Raw genomic sequence first — 25,814 nt, forward strand, 5'->3', positions numbered from 1 at the left:
TGGCTTCCTGCCAGTCTTTCCAACACTAGCTGCCAGTGTGGAGTGGTGTTCCCCTTAGGGCAATTGACCACTGAAGATTATAGCCTGGAGCTAGCAGGCAGTTAATGCCAAGTACTTAATGTAAATTACAGACTGCAGGATGGTGGAACTCAGGACTTTTTTTTAAAGTCTAAAACCAGAACTGGAATAAAGCAAGGCTCTTGTGGTTCTTTCTGGTGTAGTACACCCGTCGTGTATGGTAGTGATTTTTAAGAAAACCCATATTGACAACAAAGGCATAATTTTAAAAAATTTACTCAGTCTAACAAGGTGGGAAAGACCATTCCTCATATATAGCAGAACTTAAAATATGTGTCCCTATCATTGCCTCTCTTAAAATATTCCTCATGGACAAAAGCTGCTTTCAGAAGCTCTCAATTTCTTTCAACTCACAACTTTAAATATTCTTCCAATTCCAGACTTACTTTTCTGTCTCCTCTCTCTTATTTTCTCTCACAATTATTTTTTCCCTCTCTTGTGGGAATCTAGACTTTCTTGCTGATTTCTAGCCATTCTTGCTATCAGTGTAATGAAGCAGGGAAATGAGAGGTAGGTGAGGAGATAGGAAGAAAGGCGGGGCAATTGTCAGAGTTTAGGGGGAAGGAGAAAGAATGAGTATTTTCCCCCACTTGTTACATAACTTAATAAAACCCTAGGCTCATGAGTTGAGTAAGATATCTCTATATATAGGTTATTCATTTTGGATCTCTTGTTTTTCTTAATCACTCCCCTTCCATTACTGTACTCTTATATTTAAAAATAGTTTCATGTTTTAGATTAGTGTAGCAATAACATATATTCCAAGGGAATTACAAAGTTTCTACTAGTAATGAAATTACTATTTTTCTTGTGCTTAAAAATGATGGCAAAAAATGTATTCTCAGCTATGCAGGCAAGATAATAAATAGAGCAACATGGAGCCTGTAACTATATAAATATCCTCCTCAGAATGAGTTGGCTTTGGTCCCTCTCACAGTGTGAGTCAGGTCATTTGACCTGGTAATTAGTGGGAATGCGAGATGAAAGGTAATTGTGTTTCTTTACTACTCAGCAGAGAAAAGAATTTTTGGAGCAGGGTGAAGGTTTCCCTAAGATTATATCAATTGATTAGTGGCCAGAATCTGGTGCTCTTTCCTCATTTTAAAGCTGTCCCTTTGCCAGATTTTGTCTGGCAGAAAATGGTTTGTTTTGACTAGGATATAGGAACGTAGAAAAGGACTTTTATTTCTACACAAACACAAAATTGAGCTTTGGGTAACTGGGACAGTTTAGATAAAAAGAAATAAAAGGAAGAGTGCATCCTCTTACAGCATAATGCAATTTGGCATCTGTTCTCAGGTTTGCTTATAACAAAAGAAACTCAAGCACCTCTCCTAGGCTGTTGTTGCTCTTAGTTAAGTTGCAAAGGAGCAGCTGGGAAACATTGCTCTGATTGAGACTTCCCTAGGCCTGCTGAGAACAGGATGGGTGATGCTGAGAGCTTAAAGAGGAGAAAGTCGACCTAAGAGAAAAAGTTGACAACGAAATATTGTACTGGGTGGAGTTAAACAGGCAAGAAAGATTTAATTTGAGACTAGGTAGGGGTTTAATTGCAATAGAGATACAACAGAAGAGAGAGTGAGCTCCATGGGAAAAAAAGGCTGGAGGGTTCTGTTTGTTTGTTTTTAATTTACTTTTTTTTGGGCACGCAGCTTGCGGGATCTTAGTTCCCTGATTAGGTCTCAAACCTGCGCCTGCTGCATTGGAAGTATAGAGCCTTAACCACTGGACCACTAGAGAAGTCCCTGGAGGGTCTTAGTATTGAGGTGAGCTCATGGGAAGGTACTGAAGGTATTAGGAGGAGGTTGGTTGAGGTGATTAGGCCACATGTGTTTGCTTGTTGACATCAGCCTCCTACTGCCCACAGATGAGAGAAATACGGACCTGATCTTTTTTGATGATTACATTTTCAAGGACTGCCCTTCCCTCCCCTGCCTCCTAGAGAATGATTCTTAGGTTGTAGAAGTTGTTGTTGTGTAGTTGCAAAGTTGTGTCTGACTCCTTTGTGATCCCATGAACTGTAGCGTGCCAGGCTCCTCTGACCATGGGCTTTCCCAGGTGAGAATACTGGAGTGGGTTGCCCTTTCCTTCTCCAGGGGATCTTCCTGACGCTTGTCTTCTGCAATTGGCAGGCAGGTTCTTTACCACTGAGCCACCTGAGAAGCCCAGGTTGTAGAAGTGTTATGTCTCAAAGGGGCAGAGAAATAATTTACAATACAAATTTTCTAAAGTTAATGCTCTAGGAAAAGGGAGATCAGTAGTGGGCCTACAGTCAGAAAGTAACCAGTTTAAAGTTAGTCAAGTAGAGGGGCAGGTTAAGGTTTTGTCAGGGGGATGAGGCTTGGAAGCAGGTGGTTGCAGGGGTGTCAACTGAGATAAACTGGATTATACCAGGAAGCGTCTCTGTTCAAAAATTCCCCATTGCGGGGACTTCCCTGGTGGTCCAGTGGTTAAGAACCTGCCTTCCAATGCAGTAGGGCTGGGTTGGATTCCTGGTAAGGGAACTAACACCCCACATGCTGAAGGGCAGCTAAGCCCATGCGCGGCAACTACTGGCCCGCACACCCTGGAGCCCTCGCGCCTCAACTGGAGAAGCCTGCGCACCATAACAAAAGATTCTGTGTCACAACCAAGATCCCACAGTCCACATCTAAGACCCACACAGCTAAATAAATAAAGTAAGAGGAAACCAATGTCATAAAAGCAATTCCCCATTACAGGCAAGCCACCTATTGACATCACACTTAAAGTGATTCACTCTTAACTGTACTACAGCTAAGTGGTTAACATTCTAACATATTACAGTATTAGGGTTTTAAAAATTTGGCTATATGTTTATCTTTACCAGTGTGTCATATATATTCATATGTTTTCTTGTTACTAATTAGCATTCTTTTATTCAGTTTGAAGACTTTCAGCATTTCTTGTAAGGGAGGTCGAGTGGTGGTGACTCCCTCAGCTTTAATTTGTCAGAAAAAGTCTATCTCTTCTTTGTTTCTGAAGGACAGTTTTGCAGGATAGAGTGTAGTTAGTCGATAGTTTTTTGTTTGACTATGTATATATATACATGTACATAATAGTCCATTTTATGCTGATAAAAACTTAACTTTGCATACAAAAACTCTACCCTTTTACTACGCCCCACCCTTGCCCTTTTGATGTTTTGATGTCAAGTGTGATCTTTTAAAATATAAGTTAGACGAAGTCATTAATCTGTTCAAAATCCAGTCATGCTAAAAGTAAATGTCCAAGTGCTTGTAATGGTCCAGCGCTGCTTCCCCATCCCCCCAGCGCTGCTTCCCCATCCCCAGCTGTTACCTCCTGGACCTCACCTCCTGCTGCTCTTGCAGTCTCTCTCTCCTGCCACGCTGGCCTCTTGCTGCTTCTCCAGTCCTGGCATATCCTGGCTGTGGCTCTTTGCCTGGTTGTCTCCTTTGCATCTTTTTACACCCAAGGTGAATGCTGGGACTAATCCCTCATCTTCTTTATGTCTACTCAGACATCACTTTCTCAATAAGGCTGACTTGGACCACTCTATTGAATGCTGTAAACTTCCTCTTTATCCCACCTGCAACCTTCCTTACCTGTTGTTATTTTTTTTGTAACTGTGTAATTTACAGTATCATTTATTGTCTGTTATCACCATCTACTATCGCAGTTTCCTAAGATTAAGTATTTTGTTTTATTTACTGATACACCTCAAAGGCCAAGCACACAATAGGTATTCAATAAATATTTATTGAATGAATAGATGCAAGCGGCCTAAAAATGCCCTGAAAGTGGGAGCTTTGACTTGAATTGAGAGAAAACCCTTCGGTAGGGGCTAGGAGGGAAAAGGGTAAGATGTCAGTCTGGAGCCCAAGCCACCCTGAGGCTACTGTTGGTGTGGGGTAGTTATAGATGGAATTTGTCCTCTCCTTATTCATATATTAAAGCATTAATGCCCCTTGTGCCTATATTTTTAGACAGAGCCTTTTATAAGGTATTTAAGATTAAATGAAGTCATAAGAGTGTGGCCCTAACCCAATGGGACTGGTGTCCTTACAAGAAGAGACACGGGTAATGTGTGCACACAGAGAAAAGGCCACGTGAGGAGAGGGAGAAAGTGGCCATCTTGCAAGCCAAGGAGAGAGGCCTCAGGAAAAAACAAACCTGCCAGCAACTTGCTCTCAGATTTCTAGCCTCTAAAACTGTGAGAAATACATTTCTGTTACGTAACCCCCCCATCTGTCATATTTTGTTGTGTCAACCTAGTAGGCAGGTAGTATTTGGCGTGAGAGTTTTTACTTCTGTCTTGGGAGGAACTGTCAGAGGAAAAGGAGAAGTGGGCAGAGAAAAGGAGTTGGAAACTTAACCGTGTGCTCACTTGGATGTTTGTGCAGGTCACTGTGCTTTTTCCATTCAGCAGGTGTGAAACACATTGACTACTTGCCCAGTTTCCTTAATAAACTTGCTCTCATTTTGTGGCTCCTGTTGCGAGTGGCTGCAGATGGGGATGAGTGCGGTGTGGTGTGTTTGGTCATTCATTTGTTCATCCGTTCACTCATTCAAGGAATATGTGGTAGGTACCTACATGTGCTAGGCTCCTGTGACATAGAGATGAATATAATATGATTCCCACCATAAATTAATCATGTTCTGATAGTGGAGAAATACATGAGCAGATAATTGCATTACAGTGTGAGAAGTCTGAAGACAGAGAGGCATTCTACAGGCAGTAGTGATAGAAGAAGGTGCTGAACAGGAGGAGCTCTTGCATCCTTCTTGGTGACTCCCAAAGTTAACAAATGTTAAAGTTAGCACAGATGCAAAACTGAGCCAAAGAGAGTCATTTTGGCTCATAGATATTAAGAATGTTAGTTTGCCTAGAGCTCTCCAAGGATTCTGTAAGCAATTGACAAAGCCTCATTCCGAAGAATGCAACATTCCCAAAGGGGCACATCATGATGAAGTCTTCAGGATTCTGAAACCCCCTCTACTGAATAAGTGCTCTTGATGGAATTCGGGCTTCAAATATTCCATTGTGTCTCGGTTCTACCAGCCTTCTGTTGTGCCTGAATTTCTGTGGGAACAGGATTTAACCTTTGAGTTAAAACGGTTCTTAGATGGCATGACGATGACAATAACGTCGTATCGGCACTGAATTGCTGCTGCCCCTCAGGTGGCGCTTGTGCTTTGTGAGACCCCAAAGTACACTTTCACTGTCACTGTAGAGTGGGTAAGGGCATTTTGTCTCAGATTTGGTACTAGCTTAGAGACAGGGAGCAAAATGAGTAGGTAGAAATGCACATTTGTTTAGAAGGAAAAGGGTAAGCACAGTGGGGTTCCTCAGGGGTTGGTCTGAGTCAGCCTTAGTTAGTGCCTTTATAAAGGTTCTGCAGAAGGCTTTGTACTGTGATATCTCCAAGTCTGCAGCTAATGCTGAACTCTTCTGAGTAGGGAAAAACCAAGCTGATGAGTCCTGATTCCCTGATGAGCAGGGGAGACTTAGGAAGCTGTGCTAATGGGCAGGAAAGTGGTAGATGAGTGTAAGTGTGGACATGAGCGACATAATGCATTTAGAACAGGAACATTAAAAAAATTTAAAAGGATGATTCTAAAATGGGACACAAGAGACTCATGGAATCATGATAAATTCTTGCCGAATGACATTAACCTACATGCTTCTGCAGCCAAATATGTGTATTATAAAGGGAAAACAAGGACAACTGTTGTAAGTATGATGTTAGATTTTCTAAAGCTCAGCCTCTTGATCATGCATTAATTTAATTTAATTTATGTTTATGGAGCACCTACTATGTGAAACATGTGTTTGGCACTGTGCTGGATAGGAACAGGCCTCCAAGGGAGATGGCCTGATAAGTATGCATCATCTGATAAGTGAAAGTGGTGGGAGGGAGCCAGTGAGGGCCCTTTAAATTACCAGGACCTGGCAGGCAGCCTAGAGTGAGAAGCAGCCAAGAGCCTCAGGCACTGGTGGAAGCATCTGCTGATAAGGAAACGATGGTGTCCTGGGAAGGATACCCTTTGCTTTTCTGTTGACTTGATACAACAATCGTGCCACGTGGAAGGGCCTATTATGTGCTCTTACACTGCTAAACACCCTTGTTTACCCAGCTCTGTAAAAACCCAGACTCCCTCCCTTTCTTTGACAAAATGAACATTCTCCTTGTTGCGGTAACCTAGATAAAATAATCTTCTCCTTAATTGTCCCATACATCTTATTTTTCACAATTTCAAGCAATTAACTATAATTAAATATATATTTGTTCACCTAACCTCTGTATATTTGCTCATCAGGCACTATATTGGCCTCCACATGTATAGCACTAAGCAAGGCAGACATAACTCTCTTTGGAATCCCCAATTCACAGTCTAGTGAGGGTGTCAGATGAACAAGGAATTACACTAAAGTGTGATGATTGTTGAGACAGGTGATATAAGTGCAGTATTGGTTATAAAACGGAAAAGAATTTAATCCAGCATTGAAAAGTGCAATGTTTACTTTCCTATGAAATGCTTCTTTAATTTACATCTTAAAGTACAGACATTGCCTTTGCCAGGGAGCAACGTGACTGATCATACAGAGGACTGATGTATTTGAGGGAAGGCTTTCTGTGCCTCTGTCCTGGCTGCTCAGGGGACTCCCAAAATGAATAGACAGTGGCCAGATGGATTCCCTTTGTCGCTTCATGATGGAGAGGACTCCACGGATGAATAAGCAGGCCACCAAACCTCGGGTCTACTACGGTCCCAGTTTGAAGGTGGAGATGAGGATGAAGGTATGTTTCCTTATATGAAGTATAAACCTGAATTGATCTGGATTTTCAATGTTTGATAGGAGGTAGCAGGAACTGGCTGATGGTCCATTTAGAAGACAAAAAAGGTCTCTGAACCAAGGCCACTGAGCAAGAAAGCATTAAAAATATTTCCTTCAAGTTTGTTTTATTTAGTGAATTGCCATGGCAATGGTCTATTGGGAGGAAACAGTTCTACTTACAAAGTTTTTTGTTTTAGGAATTTGCCTGACTCCCATAGTGTGGGAAACTCAACGTTTAATATTCCCTAAGATCCCGGTGTACAGATTTTCTAAATTTTTAAAATTTATCTTCGGGCCTTGAAAGGGACCATGATAGATATAAACACAGGTCCTGGTTTCTATGAATATTTTACAGTAATAATATTATTGTTTATGATAATGATTGTAAAAGTGATCAATTACAAACATTGGGAGAAAGAAGCAAGAATAAAATAATATTTATTAATATTCTCTCCCCAACAAGGTAGTGATTATCAGCTTCATTTTACATATGAATAAACTGAGGCTTAAGGTTGAATACCTAGGTTTGTCTGGCTGCAAAACCACACTCAGAACCACTCTGCTATACAGTTTCTAAACATTGTCACGTGATTTCCCATGGCCATTGCATTTATTTTTAATGATTTACATTTTTAAGAAAGCACACTTTTTGAGGTGTTATGATTTTTATTTATTTTTTCATTTTTGGGCTGTGCGGCATATGGAATCTTACGTTTCCCATCCAGGGATTGAACCCATTCCCCCTGTGGTGGAAGCAAGGAGTCTTAACCACTGGACCACCATTATCATTGAACACTGTGACTACTATGAAAGAGAAGTTGCCCCAAACCTCGTGCAGGAAGGAATCTTTGTATATGATGTAATTTGCTACCTCTTTTTTGGGAAGAAATGAACATTCCAGTAAAATGCTTAAGTAGTTTTCTGGTAAATATTAATGGAACAAAATCTTGTTCTAGGAAAACTGTCACGTATCTACCCTGCTGACTGACTCAAAAATCTAGCATCTTTAGCAAACATTCTTTTCTTGTATATTTCCCTGTAACATTTTCCTATAAAGAATGCATTTTTGATCACCTCACTAGAGGCTTTTGCCCTTGCACCAAGATTGTAATAAACTGTGACAATGCCCATAATTAAATAGCCTGAAGGGTTTTGATAAACGCTATAGCCTCACATCTCTGTTGTGGAACCTAGCTTTATTATAAATCCAATGGGTAAGGAGTCCTTCAACTGTCTATTTCTTACCAACCCCTTGCCAGCTTCTCCATTGTCTTCCCCACTGCACAACGATTTCTGTTACCAACTGATCGGGACCAGAGACATGGAGATGGCTTTGTCTTTGCCTGTATTGGAAACTTGCCTTAGAACATGTTTTTCCTTAAATGATTCTGAACCACATTTCAACTGCTAAGTGAATTTTTTTCAGAAAAGATGTCATGAGAGGGATGACTCATAAAGATAAGCTTAACTGCCCAAGATCTAGGTTGGAAAAAAGAGAGGTGCCTTGGGAGATAAAACCCCAGCTAATCTCTAAGATCAATGGTCTAATCTGGCTATCAACAGAAACTGCCTCACTAAATCCTGAAAACAAGAGAGAGCAGTCTCTTTGGAGTTTAAGTGAGACATGATTAGGATAAACAAAAGGAGATACTGTACTTCCTGGGTGGACAGTGAGTAGAAAGAAATATTAAGAGGTTAAAAATATTTTGATACATTCACAGATAAAAGAGCCATGATTAAAGGACCCTGAAATGCTTGAGAATGTTGTTCCTGTTAATATGATAATCAGGGATAAATTACATCCCCAATGTATTGTTGAAGATGCTGTTGGACTAAATAGATCGTTGATCCAATCCAGAAAAGTTATCATTTCCTGTTTTTATTTTGGTTGGAGGGGGGTTGTTTTCATCATTTTGATAAAAATTATAGAGAAAGAAGCATATTACTTATTTAGCACATTGCTAAATTTCCGGTGATAAAGGAAGCAGAGCAGTTGACCATGAAGAAGGCTTAAATAGCATCATATATCATTCCCTAAGGTCCTCAGCATCAATAAGGCTGAAAAGTACGGTGTCTCAGAGTTCAGACTTGAGAATCTGAATTCCACCCAGCTCTGTTATATGCCAGACTTGAATTTCTCAGCAAGTAATTTCATCTCATTCAGCCTGTTTCCTCTTAAAGAAAATGGAAATACCTTTTCCACAGTGTATGTGAAGCTATCTACTTCTGCTTTGTTTTCCTTTGTATCAATTTCTCCTAGGTCTTTTTAGTAATAATTTTCCTATAGAAAATAACTTCCCCTTAACTTTGATGCAAATAGTTCAAGTAAGATTGAACTCACAGAAGGAGCTCAAAAGTCAGCAGGTAACACAGACCTGGCAATAGGAAAACCCATGCTGCAGCGATTGTTTCAGTGGTGGACACGTGACCTGAACCAGGCAATTCAGAATCAGTTCTGGGACTTTTGCTGAGGTTATTAGAGAAACTCCTTTGGGGTTACGTATTAGTTAGCTGGGCTGCCATGACAAAATACCATAAACTGGACAACTTAACAATAGAGATTTATTTCTCACAGTTGTAGAGGCTGAGATTTCTAACATCAAGATGCTTGTAGGGTCTGTTTCTGGGGAGTATTCTTCCTGGCTTGTAGGTGGTTGCCTCCCCTCTGTGTCCAGATATGGTGGAGAGCACAAGCTTTCTGGTGTCTTCTTCTCTTATAAAGGCACCAAGCCAATCAGACCAGGGCTCCAACCATACAACTTCATTTAACCTTAACTACCTCCTAAAGGCCCTATCTCCAGTACAGTCACATTGGGGGCTGGGACTTCAACGTATGAATTTAGTTGGGAGTGATACAAATCAATTCACAGCAGGTTTGTTTTGCTGATAGGATGTAAACATGGAGCTAATGGCATTCATCTCATAATTACACAGAGACAACCTCAGAATAAGGCAATTTAGAAGGAAGTGGAGTGGAGAGAAAAAAAGTGTCTGGATGATATCATTGAGGCTGTGTCATGTCTTTAGCTAACTATGTTCCAGAATTTTAGAGCTGCATTTTTGCCGTTTGCAATCCAAAGATTCTTGACTAATAGTGAGTTGTTGGGAAGATACAATGGAATTGCACTTATGAAATACTTAACACGTTACCTGGAGGAGAGTAAGTCCTCAACAAATACTAGCTGTTATTATTACTATCAGCAATTGCATCAGTGACAAACTCAATTGCTTTTGGATTTTTCTGAGACATCTAATGGAAATATGGAACAGTTTAATCACCTGAAAAATGTTGTGAGGGTAATTTAGAGAACTATAAGTTTTGTGGAAATTCATTTTTGAAGGGCAGAGGGTGGTTGGACAGATTGCTCTCAGCAAAAAAGAAACAGCCGTAGCAGCACACAACTCATAACTTTTAGACAATGGGATTTGTCTTTCCAATGACTTGAAGGAAAGGTCAGTAGAAATATATCAAAATGGAGAGCTGAAGTTACAGAAGATGATTACTTTTGGCCCTCAAATCAATTCAACAAAGTATGAGCAGAAGGGAAAGGAAAAGAAATAGAAAAATATATAAAGTTTCAGCAAATTATTTAGCTGTTTGAACAAACACAGATCAAAACTAGTGGACTGATGTTTTGGTTTTCATACTTGGTGGGATATTACATTGATGAAGAAAACAACTCATGACATCACATTTATGATTGCCTTTCATTATCACTAGATTCACTTTTTTTTCTGTTTATTTATTTTACTTTACAATATTGTATTGGTTTTGCCATACATTGACATGAATCCGCCATGGATGTACATGTGTTCCCCATCCTGAACCCCCCTCCCACCTCCCTCCCCGTACCATCCCTCTGGGTCGTCCCAGTGCACCAGCCCCGAGCACCCTGTATCATGCATTGAACCTGGACTGGCGATTAGTTTCACATATGATACTTTACATGTTTCAATGCCCTTCTCCCATATCATCCCGCCCTTGCCCTCTCCCACAGAGCCCAAAAGACTGCTCAATACCTCTGTGTCTCTTTTGCTGTCTCACATACAGGGTTATTGTTACAATCTTTCTAGGTTCCATATATATGTGTTAGTATACTGTATTGGTGTTTTTCTTTCTGGCTTACTTCACTGTGTATAATAGTCTCTAGTTTCATCCACCTCATTAGAACGGATCAAATGTATTCTTTTTAATGGCTGAGTAATACTCCATTGTGTATATGTACCACTGCTTTCTAATCCATTCGTCTGCTGATGGACATCTAGGTTGCTTCCATGTCCTGGCTATTATAAACAGTGCTGCGATGAACATTGGGGTACACGTGTCTCTTTCAATTCTGGTTTTCTTACTGTATATGCCCAGCAGTGGGATTGCTAGGTCATATGGCAGTTCTATTTCCAGTTTTTTAAGGAGTCTCCACACTGTTATCCATAGTGGCTGTACTAGTTTGCATTCCCACCAACAGTGTAAGAGGGTTCCCTTTTCTCCACATCCTCTCTAACATTTATTGCTTGTAGACTTTTGGATAGCAGCCACTCTGACAGGCGTGAAATGGTACCTCATAGTGGTTTTGATTTGCATTTCTCTGATAATGAGTGATGTTGAGCATCTTTTCATGTGTTTGTTAGCCATCTGTATGTCTAGATTTACTTCTTTTGAATGGCAGAAAATATTCGTACTATTTTGCTTATAGAAATATTTTTTTCTGTACAGATCTCCTAAGGAACTCTATATTCCATTAAAAATTTTGATTTTGAACATTTTATTTTAAGTTTAAATTGATTTCTCTCTCTCTCTCTCTCCCTCTCCCCCCCTCTCTCCTCTCCCTATCCCCACCCCTGCCCCTTACAGGGGAAAATATTAAAAAAAAGATTCTGATATTTTTATCTAGAGCTTAAATAACTCTACAATGCTTAGAGATATTAACAAGATGGCTGTCTTCACCAAATGAGGAAAACCTAGCAAAATGTGTGTGTTTATTAAGGTGGTGTAAGACATTTTCAGAGCAATGAAAATATATAGTGATGTGTAGGGGTGTAGAACCTGGAATTATAATTTTTAGAAGTGACTCATTCCCAACACTCTCTGTCGAAATGTAGAAGACCCAGGGCTTTAGAAAAGTCTCTAGTTTTCATAATCTCAAAAAATAAGAAAATAAATACAAATCCTAAAATATTTTGCCATTTCAAGGGGTGAGGAAATAGAAAACATACAAATAAAATATCTAGACAGTACAGGGATATATTATTCTGTATCTTCAATTAAAACTTTTTGATATAAAGCAAAAATTCCTGTTTTGTCTTTAGCACCCTGTTTGATATATAAGGATTTTCAGCAATGTGATCTGGATTCATTTTTGGCATTGCCACTGGCAAGGACAGACTCTTTATAGAGACACACATTTTGGAGCATCTTGAGTTTAAAAAGCCACTGTAGAATTGGGTCACTGACATCCAGATGCCTAACTCCTTGACAGCAGAACTAGAATGGCCCAGATGAAATGTTTTTGTGTCCTTCTCAAAACTTTTATGAGGGTAAAACATATGATTTTACTTTCTATTTAGTCCACTGGTAGAAAAGAAGGGAAAAGTTTGCTTTAAAGTTCAGAATGCTATACTTATTCAGCGTGCTGAAGTTGTTCAAAATTTGGTATGCAATAATTCCGAAATGGAAGTGTCCCACATTTATCTTCCTATCAGTCAGTTCAGTTCAGTTGCTCAGTTGTGTCTGAGTCCTTGTGACCCCATGGACTGCAGCACGCCAGGCTTCCCTGTCCATCACCAACTCCCAGAGCTTGCTCAAACTCATGTCCATCGAGTCGGTGGTATATGATACAAAAAAAAAAGAAAGAAAAAAGTATATTAAAAATGGTGGCAAGGATGGTTCCTTGTCTTCAATCACTGGGCAATGATTTCTATAACACTTCAATATGTCCCAAACAATATTAAGATAGAAGGGATAGAATGATGTGGGAGACAAGCATCATCCTCTTACCCTAATAGAGCTTCCTGTTTAGTCAAGGAGACAGGTCAAAAGGGCCTAGAGAATAGAAGAAAAGGACTTAAGTTAGTGAAATGACAAATTGGTTAAATTTGTGACAGACCAAAAAGAAGATGTACTGAATAAATCTCTTCAAGTTTAATGAAAAAGAAAACGCTCTTTGGACCATGGAATGTACCTTTCTCTAGGCACTTTAGAATCATACACCATTCAAAACTCCTACATTAAAGGAAAATTGCATAAAAAATTTTGTAGGTGGGAAGGAGAAAAAAGACTATCAAGAATAATGTCATGGTCTGTGCATGAGTTGGAAGAGAATTTCTAGTCACGAGGCAGAATGAGAAGAGAATAGAGTTTATTAGAATGGGAGATGCTGTTAAAATAGTGGGCTGGCTCAAGGGAGAGGCAACACTTTTGTGGGCTAGTAGCCAATTTTTCTAGCCTCAAGACAAAGACAATTCCTGCTGGAGGATTAGGTTAGGATGCTACAGGGTAGGTATTTTCACCTAATATGGAATCAGGGAGCTGGCTGGTTTAGGTCTTTTCCAGTGAGTTGGCTCCTCACATCAGGTGGCCCAAGTATTGGAGCCTCAGCCTCAACATCAGTCCTTCCAATGACTATTTAGGGTTGATTTCCATTAGGATTGACTGGTTTGATTTCCTTGCTGTCCAAGGACTCTCAAGAGTCTTCTCCAGCACTACAGTTCTAAAGCATCAATTCTTTGGCACTCAGCCTTCCTTATAGTCCAACTCTCATGGATATGAATATACATGAGTACTGGAAAAACCATACCTTTGACTGTACAGACCTTTGTCTGCAAAGTAATGTCTCTGCTTTTTAATGCATTGTCTAGGTTTGTAATAGCTTTTCTTCCAAGGAGCAAGCATCTTTTAATTTCATGGCTGCAATCACCACGCATAGTATTTTGGAGTCCAAGAAAATAAAATTTGTCACTGCTTCCACTTTTCCCCATCTATTTACCATGAAGTGATGGGACTGGATGCCATGATCTTAGATTTTGAATGTTGAGTTTTAAGCCAGCTTTTTCACTTTTTCCTTTCACCTTCATCAAGAGACTCTTTATTTCCTCTTCCTTTCTGTCATTAGAGTGGTATCATCTGCATATCTGAGGTTGTTGATATTTCTCCTGGCAATCTTAATTCCAGCTTCTGATTCATCCAGCCTGGCATTTCACATGATGTACTCTGCATATAAGTTAAATAAGCAGAGTGGCTTTGGTATAGGGCTATACAAATAGCTCAAGATGTCATGAGGAAGTGGCTCCTCACTATAATTTCCGAGGAAGTTACAAATTACCAGTGACCTGAAAGCTTAGTAGCAGTTAGGCAATAAGGACTGGGGAGAAAAGGTTTACATTGAATGCAACTGACTGTGGGGCGGGAAACAGCAAGTGATGAGCTGAAGGGGCCAGTGTGAGACTGAATAGGCTGTCTTGAGAATTTTAAATTTGTCCTGAAACAAATAGAAAATGAGTAAAGGATTGTAAACATAGTGATTTAATCATATGTATATTTTTTATAGGAATACCCTAGATGGAGTGTGTAGAATTGAATAGAAGTCACGATTGGATGTGTCAGGGACAGTTATTATTACTATTATTATTATTTATCACGATTACAGTTATTATTATCACTATTACAGTGCTTCAGGTGAGATGGGCTGGGCTTGGCCCGTATGGTTGACGGTTGAAATGGAAAGATGATTTATCACTTGAAATTAGGAGTAGCCTTGACCAAAAACTTTATACTATAGTAGGTTGGGCAGATACAATGTTTATTTCTTGCTCACATAATTGATATGCACATAGTCAGCATAGAATTAGATTGGTGGCTTCACAGTCATCTATACCAGGGACTAGATCCTTCTATCTTGTTTTCCAGCATGTAGTCTCTACCTCCTAGTCCAAGATTGTTGCTCCGATTCCAGCCTTATTGTTTTTATTACAGCTAACGTGAATGAAGAAAGGGAGAAAAGGGTATCCCCCCTCCTTTTAAGGGCATTTACTCCAGGAGTTTGTGATGGACAGGAAGGCCTAGTGTGCTGCGATTCATAGGGTCGCAAAGAGTCGGACATGACTGAGCGACTGAACTGAACTGAACTGAACTGATAGAAATTATACATGATACTTTTACTTACAGATCATTGTCCAGAACTTAGTCATATGGCCCCATGTGGTTTTAAGAAGTGTAGGGAAATAAAATGATTATTATAGGACTAAAGGTCTAGTTGAAAACATGGGATTTTATGACTCAAGACAAAGGGGACAATGAACAATGGAGACAACTAACATCTTCTGCCCAGAAGTAGACAAAGTAGAGATATGTTTTGGAGGTCAAGTTAGCAGGATTTGATGATTAATTTAATTCAGGGAAGGTGAGGAAAAGAGAAGGAAGAAAACTGAGTTCAACTTTCCTGACATAGTCAATGGGATAAGTGGTGGGATATTTTCGAATATGAAGAAATGAAAGAAGGGGCAAGTTTGAGGCAAGAAACTAGACTTAATTAACTTCTAGGAGCTTGTCGACTCTGTCTTCAATCCTGGAGGGAAGCAGTTTATCAGATTGCTGTTGCTGTTGTGATGTGCTCTATGACCATATAGGTGTTTTTGTGTCAGCGTGTATACAATCTGTGTGTATACAAAGTTAGACTCATGTAGATGCACACACATTTCTAATTTTATTTTTATGCAGTGGTAGTGTTCAATTGCTTTTGAACTGTGGTGGTGGAGAAGACTCTTGAGAGCCCCTTGGACTGCAAGGAGATCCAACCAGTCCATTCTGAAGGAGATCAGCCCTGGGATTTCTTTGGAAGGAATGATGCTAAAACTGAAACTCCAGTACGTTGGCCACCTCATGCGAAGAGTTGACTCATTGGAAAAGACTCTGATGCTGGGAGGGATTGGGGGCAGGAGGAAAAGGGGATGACAGAGGATGAGATGGCTGGATGGCATCACTGACTTGATGGACGTGAGTCTGAGTGAACTCAGGGAGTTGGTGATAGACAGGGAGGCCTGGCGTGCTGCGATTCATGGGGTCGCAGAGTCGGACATGACTGAGCGACTGAACTGAGTGTTCAATTATCACACCATTATAAATCTTAAATTTTTCATTTAATGTATCTTAGAGACATTTCCATATAAGTGTATGAGTGAGGGTGTGCATGCTCAGTCATGTCTGACTCTTCGTGACCCTACAGACTGTAGCCCACCAAGTTCCTCTGTCTGTACGTAGGGTTTTCCAGGCAAGAATACTGGAGTGGGTTGCCATTTCCTTCTCCAATAAGTGTATGAAGGGGTACCTTAGTATTTTAACTGTCACAGAATATTGTATTATATAGCTATGCCATAATTTAACCAGTCCCTGAGTTGTTTCTAATTGTTTCCTATTAAGAAAAATGCTGAAATGCTGTAATACATATCCTTACACATGTCATTACCACATGATTGAATATAATTGTGGGTTAAATTCCTTTAAGTAAAATTGTTGGGTACAAAGGCACATGCATTTGAAATTTTCATTTGCCTATTTCACTTCATGGAAGTTTTAGCAATTTATACTCCCACCAGCAGTACATTAGAATGTTTTCCTACACTCTAGCCAACTCAATGTGTTAAACTTTCTGAACTTTGCCAAGCATATGGCTTAAAAAATTATACTTAGATTTGATTTCATTTTGCATTTTTCTTACTATGAGTGAGATCAAATATGTCAAAAGTTTAAAAATCAGTTTTATTTCCTTTTCTCAATATGTCTTCAATTTTCTAATTGATTTGAAAGAATTGGTGACATATTGAAGAGACTATGTTTTGCAAATACTTTCCTCATTTTATTCTTTTATTGCTTATATTTTCCTAATAGTAAATTCCTTTCTGTGAATTGAGTTAGGTGATTATTTTTTAATTGAAATAGAATTCCATATAACATTATATTAGTTTCAACTGTATAACACAATGATTTTAATATATGCATATATTGCAAAATGATCCTCACAATATGTCTAGTTAACATCCCTCACCACATATATTCACAAGTTTTTCTTATAATAGAACTTTGAAGATCTACTCTCTTAGTGACTTTCAAATAGACAGTACAATGTTATTAGCTATACTCACCATACTGTACATTACATTCTCAGGACCCATTTATTTTATAACTAGAAATTTGAACCTATCAACACCCTTAACCTATTTTAGCTACCTATTCCTGTCCCCATCAACTATCACTCTGTCCTCTGTATCCATGAGGTTTTTTTCTTTAGAGTCCGTATATGAGATCATATTATTTGTTTTTCTCTGATTTATTTCACTTACTGTAATGCCCTTAGTAGGGCTTCCCAGGTGGTGCTAGTGGTAAAGAACCTGCCTGCCATTGCCGGAGACAAAAGAAATCTGGGTTTGATCTTTGGGTTGGGAAGCTCCGCTGGAGGAGGGCATGGCAACCCACTCCAGTATTCTTGCCTGGAGAATCCCATGAAAAGAAGAGCCTGGAAGGCTACAGTCCATAGGGTTGCAAAGAGTCGGACATGACTGAAGTAACTTAGTATGCACTCACACAATGTCCTCAACATCCATCCATATTGTTGAAAAATGGCGGGATTTCCTTCTTTTTACAGCTGAATATTATTCTATTTATCATTAATGGCTTCTTACTACATAGGGTCAATATAAGTACTTTTCGGTGCTTTGAACCTTATTTTCCTTTGCCTACATAATTTTACGAAACATGCTCACACCATGCATACTATTTAGGTATTTGCTTTTAATCACATATAATAATGGAAATCCTTCTATATTATTCAATATTTAAAAAAATCGTTTTTAATGGTTGTATGTATGATTTTGTCCTTTCGAGCTACAGTAATTTAACCAATCCCCTTACTCTTATTTAGGTGATTTCCATTTTTAAAGGGCTTCCCTGGTGGCTCAGATGGTAAAGCGTCTGCCCGTCTGCCTGCAAGGCGGAGACCCGGGTTCGATTCCTGGGTCGAGAAGATCCCCTGGAGAAGGAAATGGCAATCCACTCCAGCACTCTTGCCTGGAAAATCCCATGGACGGAGGAACCTGATAGGCTATAGTCCATGGGGTCGCAAAGAGTCGGACACGACTGAGCGACTTCCTTACACTTTTTCTTTCCATCTTTTAAAAACCAATGTTTAGCTACACATTCATGGTAATTCATTAGGATAAGGTCTCAAAATAAAACTTGTATGTGTAGCGCAAAAGCCTCTCTTGAATTTTTGTGGTGTCAGGCGGCTCCACCGGACTCCTTGGATCTCAGGTCTCAGAGCGGTAGCTCCAGGCGTATCCTGCAGGGCGTTGGCTCGAGGCTGGAGGGCAACAGGCGCTCTGCAGCTTCTCCCTCCCCTCGCGCCTAGCGCAGCCCTTAGGGATGTTGGTACCTTACCAAACCGCCATCTCCAAAGCCAGTCACAATTTGAATTTCTTCTAGAAAAAATTCAGATTTTGCTGGAGAATTGGTTCTTTATTTGGGTACTGCTACGGCTAAGTCACTCTGTGTGACCCCATAGGCCCACCAGGCTCCCCCGTCCCTGGGATTCTCCAGGCAAGAACACTGGTGTGGGTTGCCATTTCCTTCTCCAATGTACGAAAGTGAAAAGGGAAAGGGAAATCGCTCAGTTGTGTCCGACTCTTCGCGACCCCATGGACTGCAGCCCACCAGGCTCCTCCATCCATGGGATTTTCCAGGCAAGAGTACTGGAGTGGGGTGCCATTGCCTTCTCCGTTATTTGGGTATGTACTTTGCAAATCCCTGGTGGCTCAGACGGTAAAGAATCCGCCTGCAATGTGGGAGACCTGGGTTGGATCCCTGGGTTGGGAAGATCTCTTGAAGGAGGGCATGGCAATCCACTGCAGTATTCTTGTCTGGAGAATCCCCACGGACAGACGAGCCTGGCGGGCTACAGTCCATGGGGTTACAAAGAGTCGGACCCTACTGAGCAACTGACCACACTTTGTAAATTATACAATACCGGACCCTTTCCTTCCGCCTGCCCCCACACCCGACTCTCCATTTTCCTATTAGTGCATATAAAATATGTTCCTAGTAGTTCAGCTTATCTCATAGCATATTTATGGGGAGTGAGTGTGATTTGTCTAGAAAAGGAATGGACATCCCCCAAAGATAAAGTGAACAATGAGACTTCATGTCCTCATTTGGGAAGCCACTTAGGGTGTTTTCCCTTATGCCAAGAACAGCTGCGTCATCTTTGGGGAAAGCTAGGTTTGCAATTGCAGGTTAAATATGCCTATTAGAGGCATAAGACTGAGTGGGATACCAGTTTGACAGTGCTGGTTTTGTATGCTGTGGCCTGACCTAAGCTGGAACTACATTTATTTTATGGTTAGAGTTGGCAAGTGGGAGACGTGCAAGATTTAGGAGGTGAAAGCGAAGTGGCAGCTGTCATTGCCTGCAGTTGGGGCTGGCTGCAGTGAGAGGCAGAGGCAGATGCGCTAGTGGGTCCTAGTTTGTTCCTGTTCTTATGTTTTGCCTCCAGATTTTTCTGCCCAGTTTGCCCTGCTGGCCTACAGGAGCCCCAGGCCCCCCATCAGATACAGGGCCGCAGCTTTCCTTGGTCTTCTTTACCAGCTCCCATCTGTGTCCCACTCTTCAGCTAGATGTGCTCTTCCCCAGATTTTCCTGCAAGTTCTGAGTTTCCCCTCATACTACTTTGCGAGGGCTCAACAATGGCTTTTCTCTGCTCCTTTCCCTCCTCAGTCTGGGCTTTCCTTCCTCATCTCCCATTGTTGTGTAAGTGCTCGTTCTGTAAGTTACTAGACCATAAACTTCAGGTAGGCATACTGTCTGTTTTTGTAACAACTATAGCCCCAGTGCCTGGCACCTAGAGGATATTCAATAAACATTTGTTGAATTTGTAAAGGATGTAACACATGTGCTTGGCCCATAATTAGCACTCAAAGAATGATTTGCAATTGGTTATCCAATATTGTTACCTGACAGAATTGAAGAGGACTCTTCCTCATGGGCCTTGGTTCTTGGTGAAGACACAGAGAAGAATCTGAGGTCTTACCCATGGCAAAAACAAGTTTATTGAAGAAAGAACAGAAAGAACAGCCCCAGGGAGAGGTGGCTTCTTTCCAGCAAGAGAAGCACTGGAATGATGAGGTAAGGGGTTTTCAACACAAGGCTTTTACATGTTCATCTAGGAGGGCGTGGACTGACAGTTTTGATTGACAGTTGCAAGTTACATAACGCTGGTCTCTATTACATATATCCTTCCCATAATTCAATCTGTTATAATCAGATGTATATAGAGAATATTTGTGAACCCTTAATGGGCTCCTGGAAGAAGGCAATGGCACCCCACTCCAGTACTCTTGCCTGGAAAATCCCATGGACGGAGGAGCCTGGTAGCCTGCAGTTCATGGGATCGCTAGGAGTCGGACACGACTGAGTGACTTCACTTTCACTTTCATGCATTGGAGAAGGAAATGGCAACCCACTCCAGTGTTCTTGCCTGGAGAATCCCAGGGATAGGGGGTCGCACGGAGTCAGACATGACTGAAGCGACTTAACAGCAGCAGCAGCAGCAATGGGCTCCTGTGTCTCCCTTGAAGACACGACTGTGTGTCAAGGGTGCATGTCCCTGATTTGGAAAAGTCTCTGTGGTTATTTTGTAGGATATCTGTGAGTGCTCCTGGGCAGCACTTGGGCATGTCTGGGGTGGGATTTCCAGATGAGCTTGGCACTTTTTCAGCTAGGCCACCTCTTATTGCTCTTGCCTTACTTCCTACCTAACAGTGAAAGTGTTAGTCACTCAGTCAGTCCTTTCTAACTCTTTGTGACTCCAAGCACTGTAGTCTGCCAGGCTCCTCTGTCCTGGAATTCTCCAGGCAAGAATACTGGAGTGGGTAGTCATTCCCTTCTCCAGGGGATCTTTCCAATCCAGGGATTGAACCTGGGTCTCCTGCATTGCAGGCAGATTCTTTACTGACTGAGCAAGCAGGGAAGCCCATTCTCAAATGTGACTGTGTGGCCTGAGACAGAAGGTACATAACCAACTTGCTTTTACTATCTGGCTTAAAAGCTTATTAGGGAAAACTACTTTTTAAAGTGTTTTCATTGGCATTTGAGGATCTCTGGACCTCTAAACTCAAGCCAGTCCCTGGGAAGCCCCAAATTACCTATAGATAGGGCGGTCTGAAAAATTTTGGCTTGCACCTCACTGCCCAATGATACATTCATCATAACTCTTTCCTGCTTTTCCTGGATTTTTTTTTCTCTTTAATATGTTAAGGTCAGCAGAATTGTCTTTCCCTACTTGTATAAGGTCATGTGGACTTCTTTAAACATTATTTTATATGTAACTAAGTATTTATTCTTAGTTACTCATTGGAAATAACTAAGTATTCTTACTCATTGGAAAAGACCCTGATGCTGGGAAAGATTGAGGGCAGGAGGAGAAGGGGATGACAGAGGATGAGATGATTGGATGGCATCATTGACTCAATGGACATGAGTTTGAGCAAACTCTGAGAGATAGTGAAGGATAGGGAAGCCTGGCGAACATGACTGAGCAAGTGAACAACAACAAAATATTTTTTCATGCCTGAGAGAACTATTTTCTTTGCTTTTGTTTTGACTCAGTATCTTTTCCCCTTATTTATGTAAAAAATATATAGCTCAACCATCCATGGATGAGTGTACAGCATTGTGCTATGAACATGTTGTTGTTGGAAAATTGTTAAGGACTTCAAAGAATCCATGAAACGAATACATGGGATTTTTGTTTAAAGTATTTTTAATAGTAATTTCTCATTTCGTTACTAATTTCTCATTTAAATGCTTTCCTCTCTGCAGTCACCCTCTGTGTTTTTTTCAGTCTAATCTTATTGAGGCTTCCAATGTGGGTTATTTTCAAATATCTTTTTATGTTGATTCCTAACATAATTCCACAGTGATAAGAGAACAGACTCTGTATAACTTCAATACCTTGAGACCATGAATTTTTTGCACCTTGTTTTACATTCCTGGATATGGTCAAGTGTCTCCTAGTTTATTGTCTATGGGAACTTGGATAGACTTTGTATCCTACTATTGTGTGAAAATTGTGTAAATCTTAGTTATGTTGAATTGGTCCACAGTGCTTTTCAGGTCTACTAGATCCTTCTACTTCTCTGCTGCTGCTGCTGCTAAGTCACTTCAGTCGTGTCCGACTCTGTGCGACCCCATAGATGGAAGCCCACCAGGCTCCCCCGTCCCTGGGATTCTCCAGGCAAGAACACTGGAGTGGGTTGCCATTTCCCTCTCCAATGCATGAAAGTGAAAAGTAAAAGTGAAGTCGCTCAGTCGTGTCGGACCCTCAGTGACCCCATGGACTGCAGCCTACCAGGCTCCTCCATCCATGGGATTTTCCAGGCAAAAGTACTGGAGTGGGGTGCCATTGCCTTCTCCATTCTACTTCTCTATATATTCATTAATTTTTGAGAGTTTTATATTGAAACTCCAACCAAAAATCCTTATCTACTTAAAAAATAAATATAGTGGCACTATGTAACCTTGTTCTGTATTTTCCAAGTCTTTTGTAAAGGTGTTATCATACTTTAATAATTAAAAAAATAAAAATATAAAACAAAATACACAAAAAAGAAGAATTTATGAAAGGCATAGTCAGTTTTGGGGGAGGGTAATTTTCTGCTAATAGACTTTAACATATCTTCAAGGCTTTTCATATACTATATCTAAACTAATATATACCATTTTAACAAGTCATAATAGTGATTCATAAAATATTATGGTATTTATTCTCTTGTTTCTCATTTTACTCTTTTCTCAGTGTTTTATTATGGAGAACTCATATTTATATCCTGTTTTATATTCTCCCATATGGACTATAACATATTGGTTGTATCTGGCACTTCTGTTCGATTAGACTTAGCATTTTTCACTTTCCTCATTTTCATTCATTTTCCTCTTTTTGAAGTATTTCTCATCATCTTGTTAGAGTTTCACCTTGGCCTTAGAGTCTACTCAATCTCTTTAATGTCCCACAAGCACATTTCATGGGTTCTAAGTGTTTTAACGTGTAATTCATTTTTGCACTCTCTAAACCTTTACAAATTTAATACACACTCAGAAAAATAGAAAATTCTTCAAGTAAGTATATTAACACTTAGCAATGCTTATAGTTCCTTTAATTTAACATTGTTAAAGTAACATATGTTCTCCACCACGGAGTAAAAAAGTTAATGTCATAATGCAAGTTAGCACTCTGTTCTAGTCTTTATCACTACTGATTCTCACTCTCCATAGACAACAACTTACATCTCTTTTAACTGTTTCCTGTTTTAGCTTCACATTTCTTTAACATGTCTATAATACTATTTATTTTTTAAAGTGTAGATGATTTACAGTGTTGTGTTATTTTCAGGTATACAGCAAAGCGAATTAGTTATATTTATATATGTAGATATATGTATATATGTATACACACATATACATTTATCTTTTGCAGATTCTTTTCCACTATAGGTTATTATAATACATTGAATATATTTCCTTATGCTATACAGTAGGTCCTTGTGGTTTATCTGTTTTATATACAGTCACTTCATGGGAAATAGATGGGGAAACAGTGGAAACAGTGTCAAAGTTTAATTTTTGGGGCTCCAAAATCACTGCAGATGGTGATTGCAGCCATGAAATTAAAAGACGTTTACTCCTTGGAAGGAAAGTTATGACCAACCTAGACAGCATATTCAAAAGCAAAGACATTACTTTGCCAACAAAGGTCTGTCTAGTCAAGGCTATGGTTTTTCCTGTGGTCATGCGTGGATGTGAGAGTTGGACTGTGAAGAATGCTGAGCACCGAAGAATTGATGCTTTTGAACTGTGGTGTTGGAGAAGACTCTTGAGAGTCCCTTGAACTGCAAGGAGATCCAACCAGTCCATTCTGAAGGAGATCAACCCTGGGATTTCTTTGGAAGGCATGATGCTAAAGCTGAAACTCCAGTACGTTGGCCACCTCATTCGAAGACTTGACTCATTGGAAAAGACTCTGATGCTGGGAGGGATTGGGGGCAGGAGGAGAAGGGGACAACAGAGGATGAGATGGCTGGATGGCATCACTGACTCAATGGACGTGAGTCTGAGTGAACTCCGGGAGTTCGTGATGGACAGGGAGGCCTGGCGTGCTGCGATTCATGGGGTCGCAAAGAGTTGGACACGACTGAGCGACTGAACTGAACTAAACTGAACTGAAGTGTGTATCTGCTAATTCCAGACTCTTAATTTATCTCTTCCTCCCCGCTCCCCCTTTCCCCTTTAGTAACTATAAGTTTGTTTTCTGTGTCTGAGTCTATTTCTATTCTGTATATAAGTTCACTTGTCTAATACTATTTCTTAATAGTTCAATTTATTTCTTTTCTCTTTCCTTCCTACTATTGAAGATGAGTTGACTTTCTTACAATTGGGCACATATCCCCTTTTCCCATCTTCCTAATCTAGAAATATTTCATTATTATATCAATTTTCAGTGCTTATTTTGACACTGTCTGCTTGACAGCTGATCTAGTATATATTAAGATTACATCTCCTTTCTTATAGATTTGTCTTCCCTTTACTATATATTGTTTTTTCTTTGCTTAGTGACTCTGATTTTCCACCCACCTGAACCGCCACAGGTCCCTGGTGCCTCCCATCCAGAGCTTCCCAGGGCCCGCAGCCTGGAAGAGCTTAGCTTGCTCACACTCTGCCACTGCTGGTTAGGTTCTGGCTTCCTCACATTTGCCAACAAGTTGCTACTCATTCACACACAACACATTCTTCCAAATTTTATTGCTATTGTCTTCCTGCCACTTCTGCTTATCCTTGTGGTTTGACCTTGTAAATTATTCCTTTTACTGTCATTGTAGGACTTACCAGGAGGGAAGTGGAGGTGAGTGTCCTTGTTCATTTTTTGATGATTAGTGCGAAGTGTCTCATAAAATTCCTATACACATTTTTACACACTATTTAATGCTCATATAGTGTCCTAGAATCCTTAGAGCAAAGTAGCTGTTTTGCCGAGGGCATTGAATGGTAGTTGAGCCTTAATTGTATGTATTACTATATTTATTTAAATTACAAATTTAATCTCCCTTGCTCATTTTTTCCCACATATGTTATAAATAGCTTAATTTTTAAAATCTATTCTTTTATACACTGGCATTAAATCTGTGTCAAAACAAGTTCCTTTCCAGGAGTGACTAGAACCTATCTTTCTTGGAACTTGAAAATAATTTTTCAAAATACAGCAGACCTTTTTCTTCTTTTTGTTAAACATGCTTGTGCCCCACCTACACACATTAGGAAAAACTAAACTTTAAAAACTATGGAAAAATTTAAAGTATAAAATTTGTCATAGCCCTAGATATGAGGATATAAGACATCTAAAATCATTTCTGTTTTTATTACCTCATTTACTTAAAGTTCTCTCATATAAGTCCATTTATGCCTGTTAGTCTATACTAATAGAATCAACAAATGTTAAGTACCAATAACATTTAAATACATATATTTTTTATTCTAGAATTTCTTGGATACAAGTGATGGAAACTCATCTCAAACTAACTGAAAACTGAACGGTAATTAACTTGTATAAATACTTGGGAATTCTGAGTTTATTTAGCTCTAGGTATAGCTGGATTAAAGTGGGTATTAAAAGACATTGTCAGATTTCTAGGGTTTCTTTCTCTTCTCTCTCTTTCTCTAGGTCTGTGTATACCTCTATCTATATATGTATATGTTGTTGTTTGGTCGCAAAGTTGTATCTCTTTGTGACCTACCAGGCTCCTCTGTCCAGGGGATTTCCCAGGCAAGAATAGTGGAGTGTGTTTCCTCCTCCAGGGGATCTTCCTGACCCAAGAATCGAACCTG

The 25,814-nt window shown here is 40.0% G+C and overlaps 1 long non-coding RNA gene across 1 annotated transcript; it reads left to right on the forward strand.

Annotated features, from left to right (window-relative positions):
* Positions 1-2,219: 2,219 nt before the first annotated feature.
* On the forward strand, positions 2,220-25,523 carry LOC112581585. Its single transcript, XR_006547996.2, has 3 exons — positions 2,220-6,860; positions 19,899-20,063; positions 25,468-25,523. It is a non-coding gene; the product is annotated as an uncharacterized LOC112581585 (long non-coding RNA).
* Positions 25,524-25,814: the final 291 nt, after the last annotated feature.

The sequence above is a fragment of the Bubalus bubalis genome, chromosome 23 (genome assembly GCF_019923935.1).
Source record: "Bubalus bubalis isolate 160015118507 breed Murrah chromosome 23, NDDB_SH_1, whole genome shotgun sequence".
In the NCBI taxonomy this organism is placed as follows: Eukaryota; Metazoa; Chordata; class Mammalia; order Artiodactyla; family Bovidae; genus Bubalus; species Bubalus bubalis.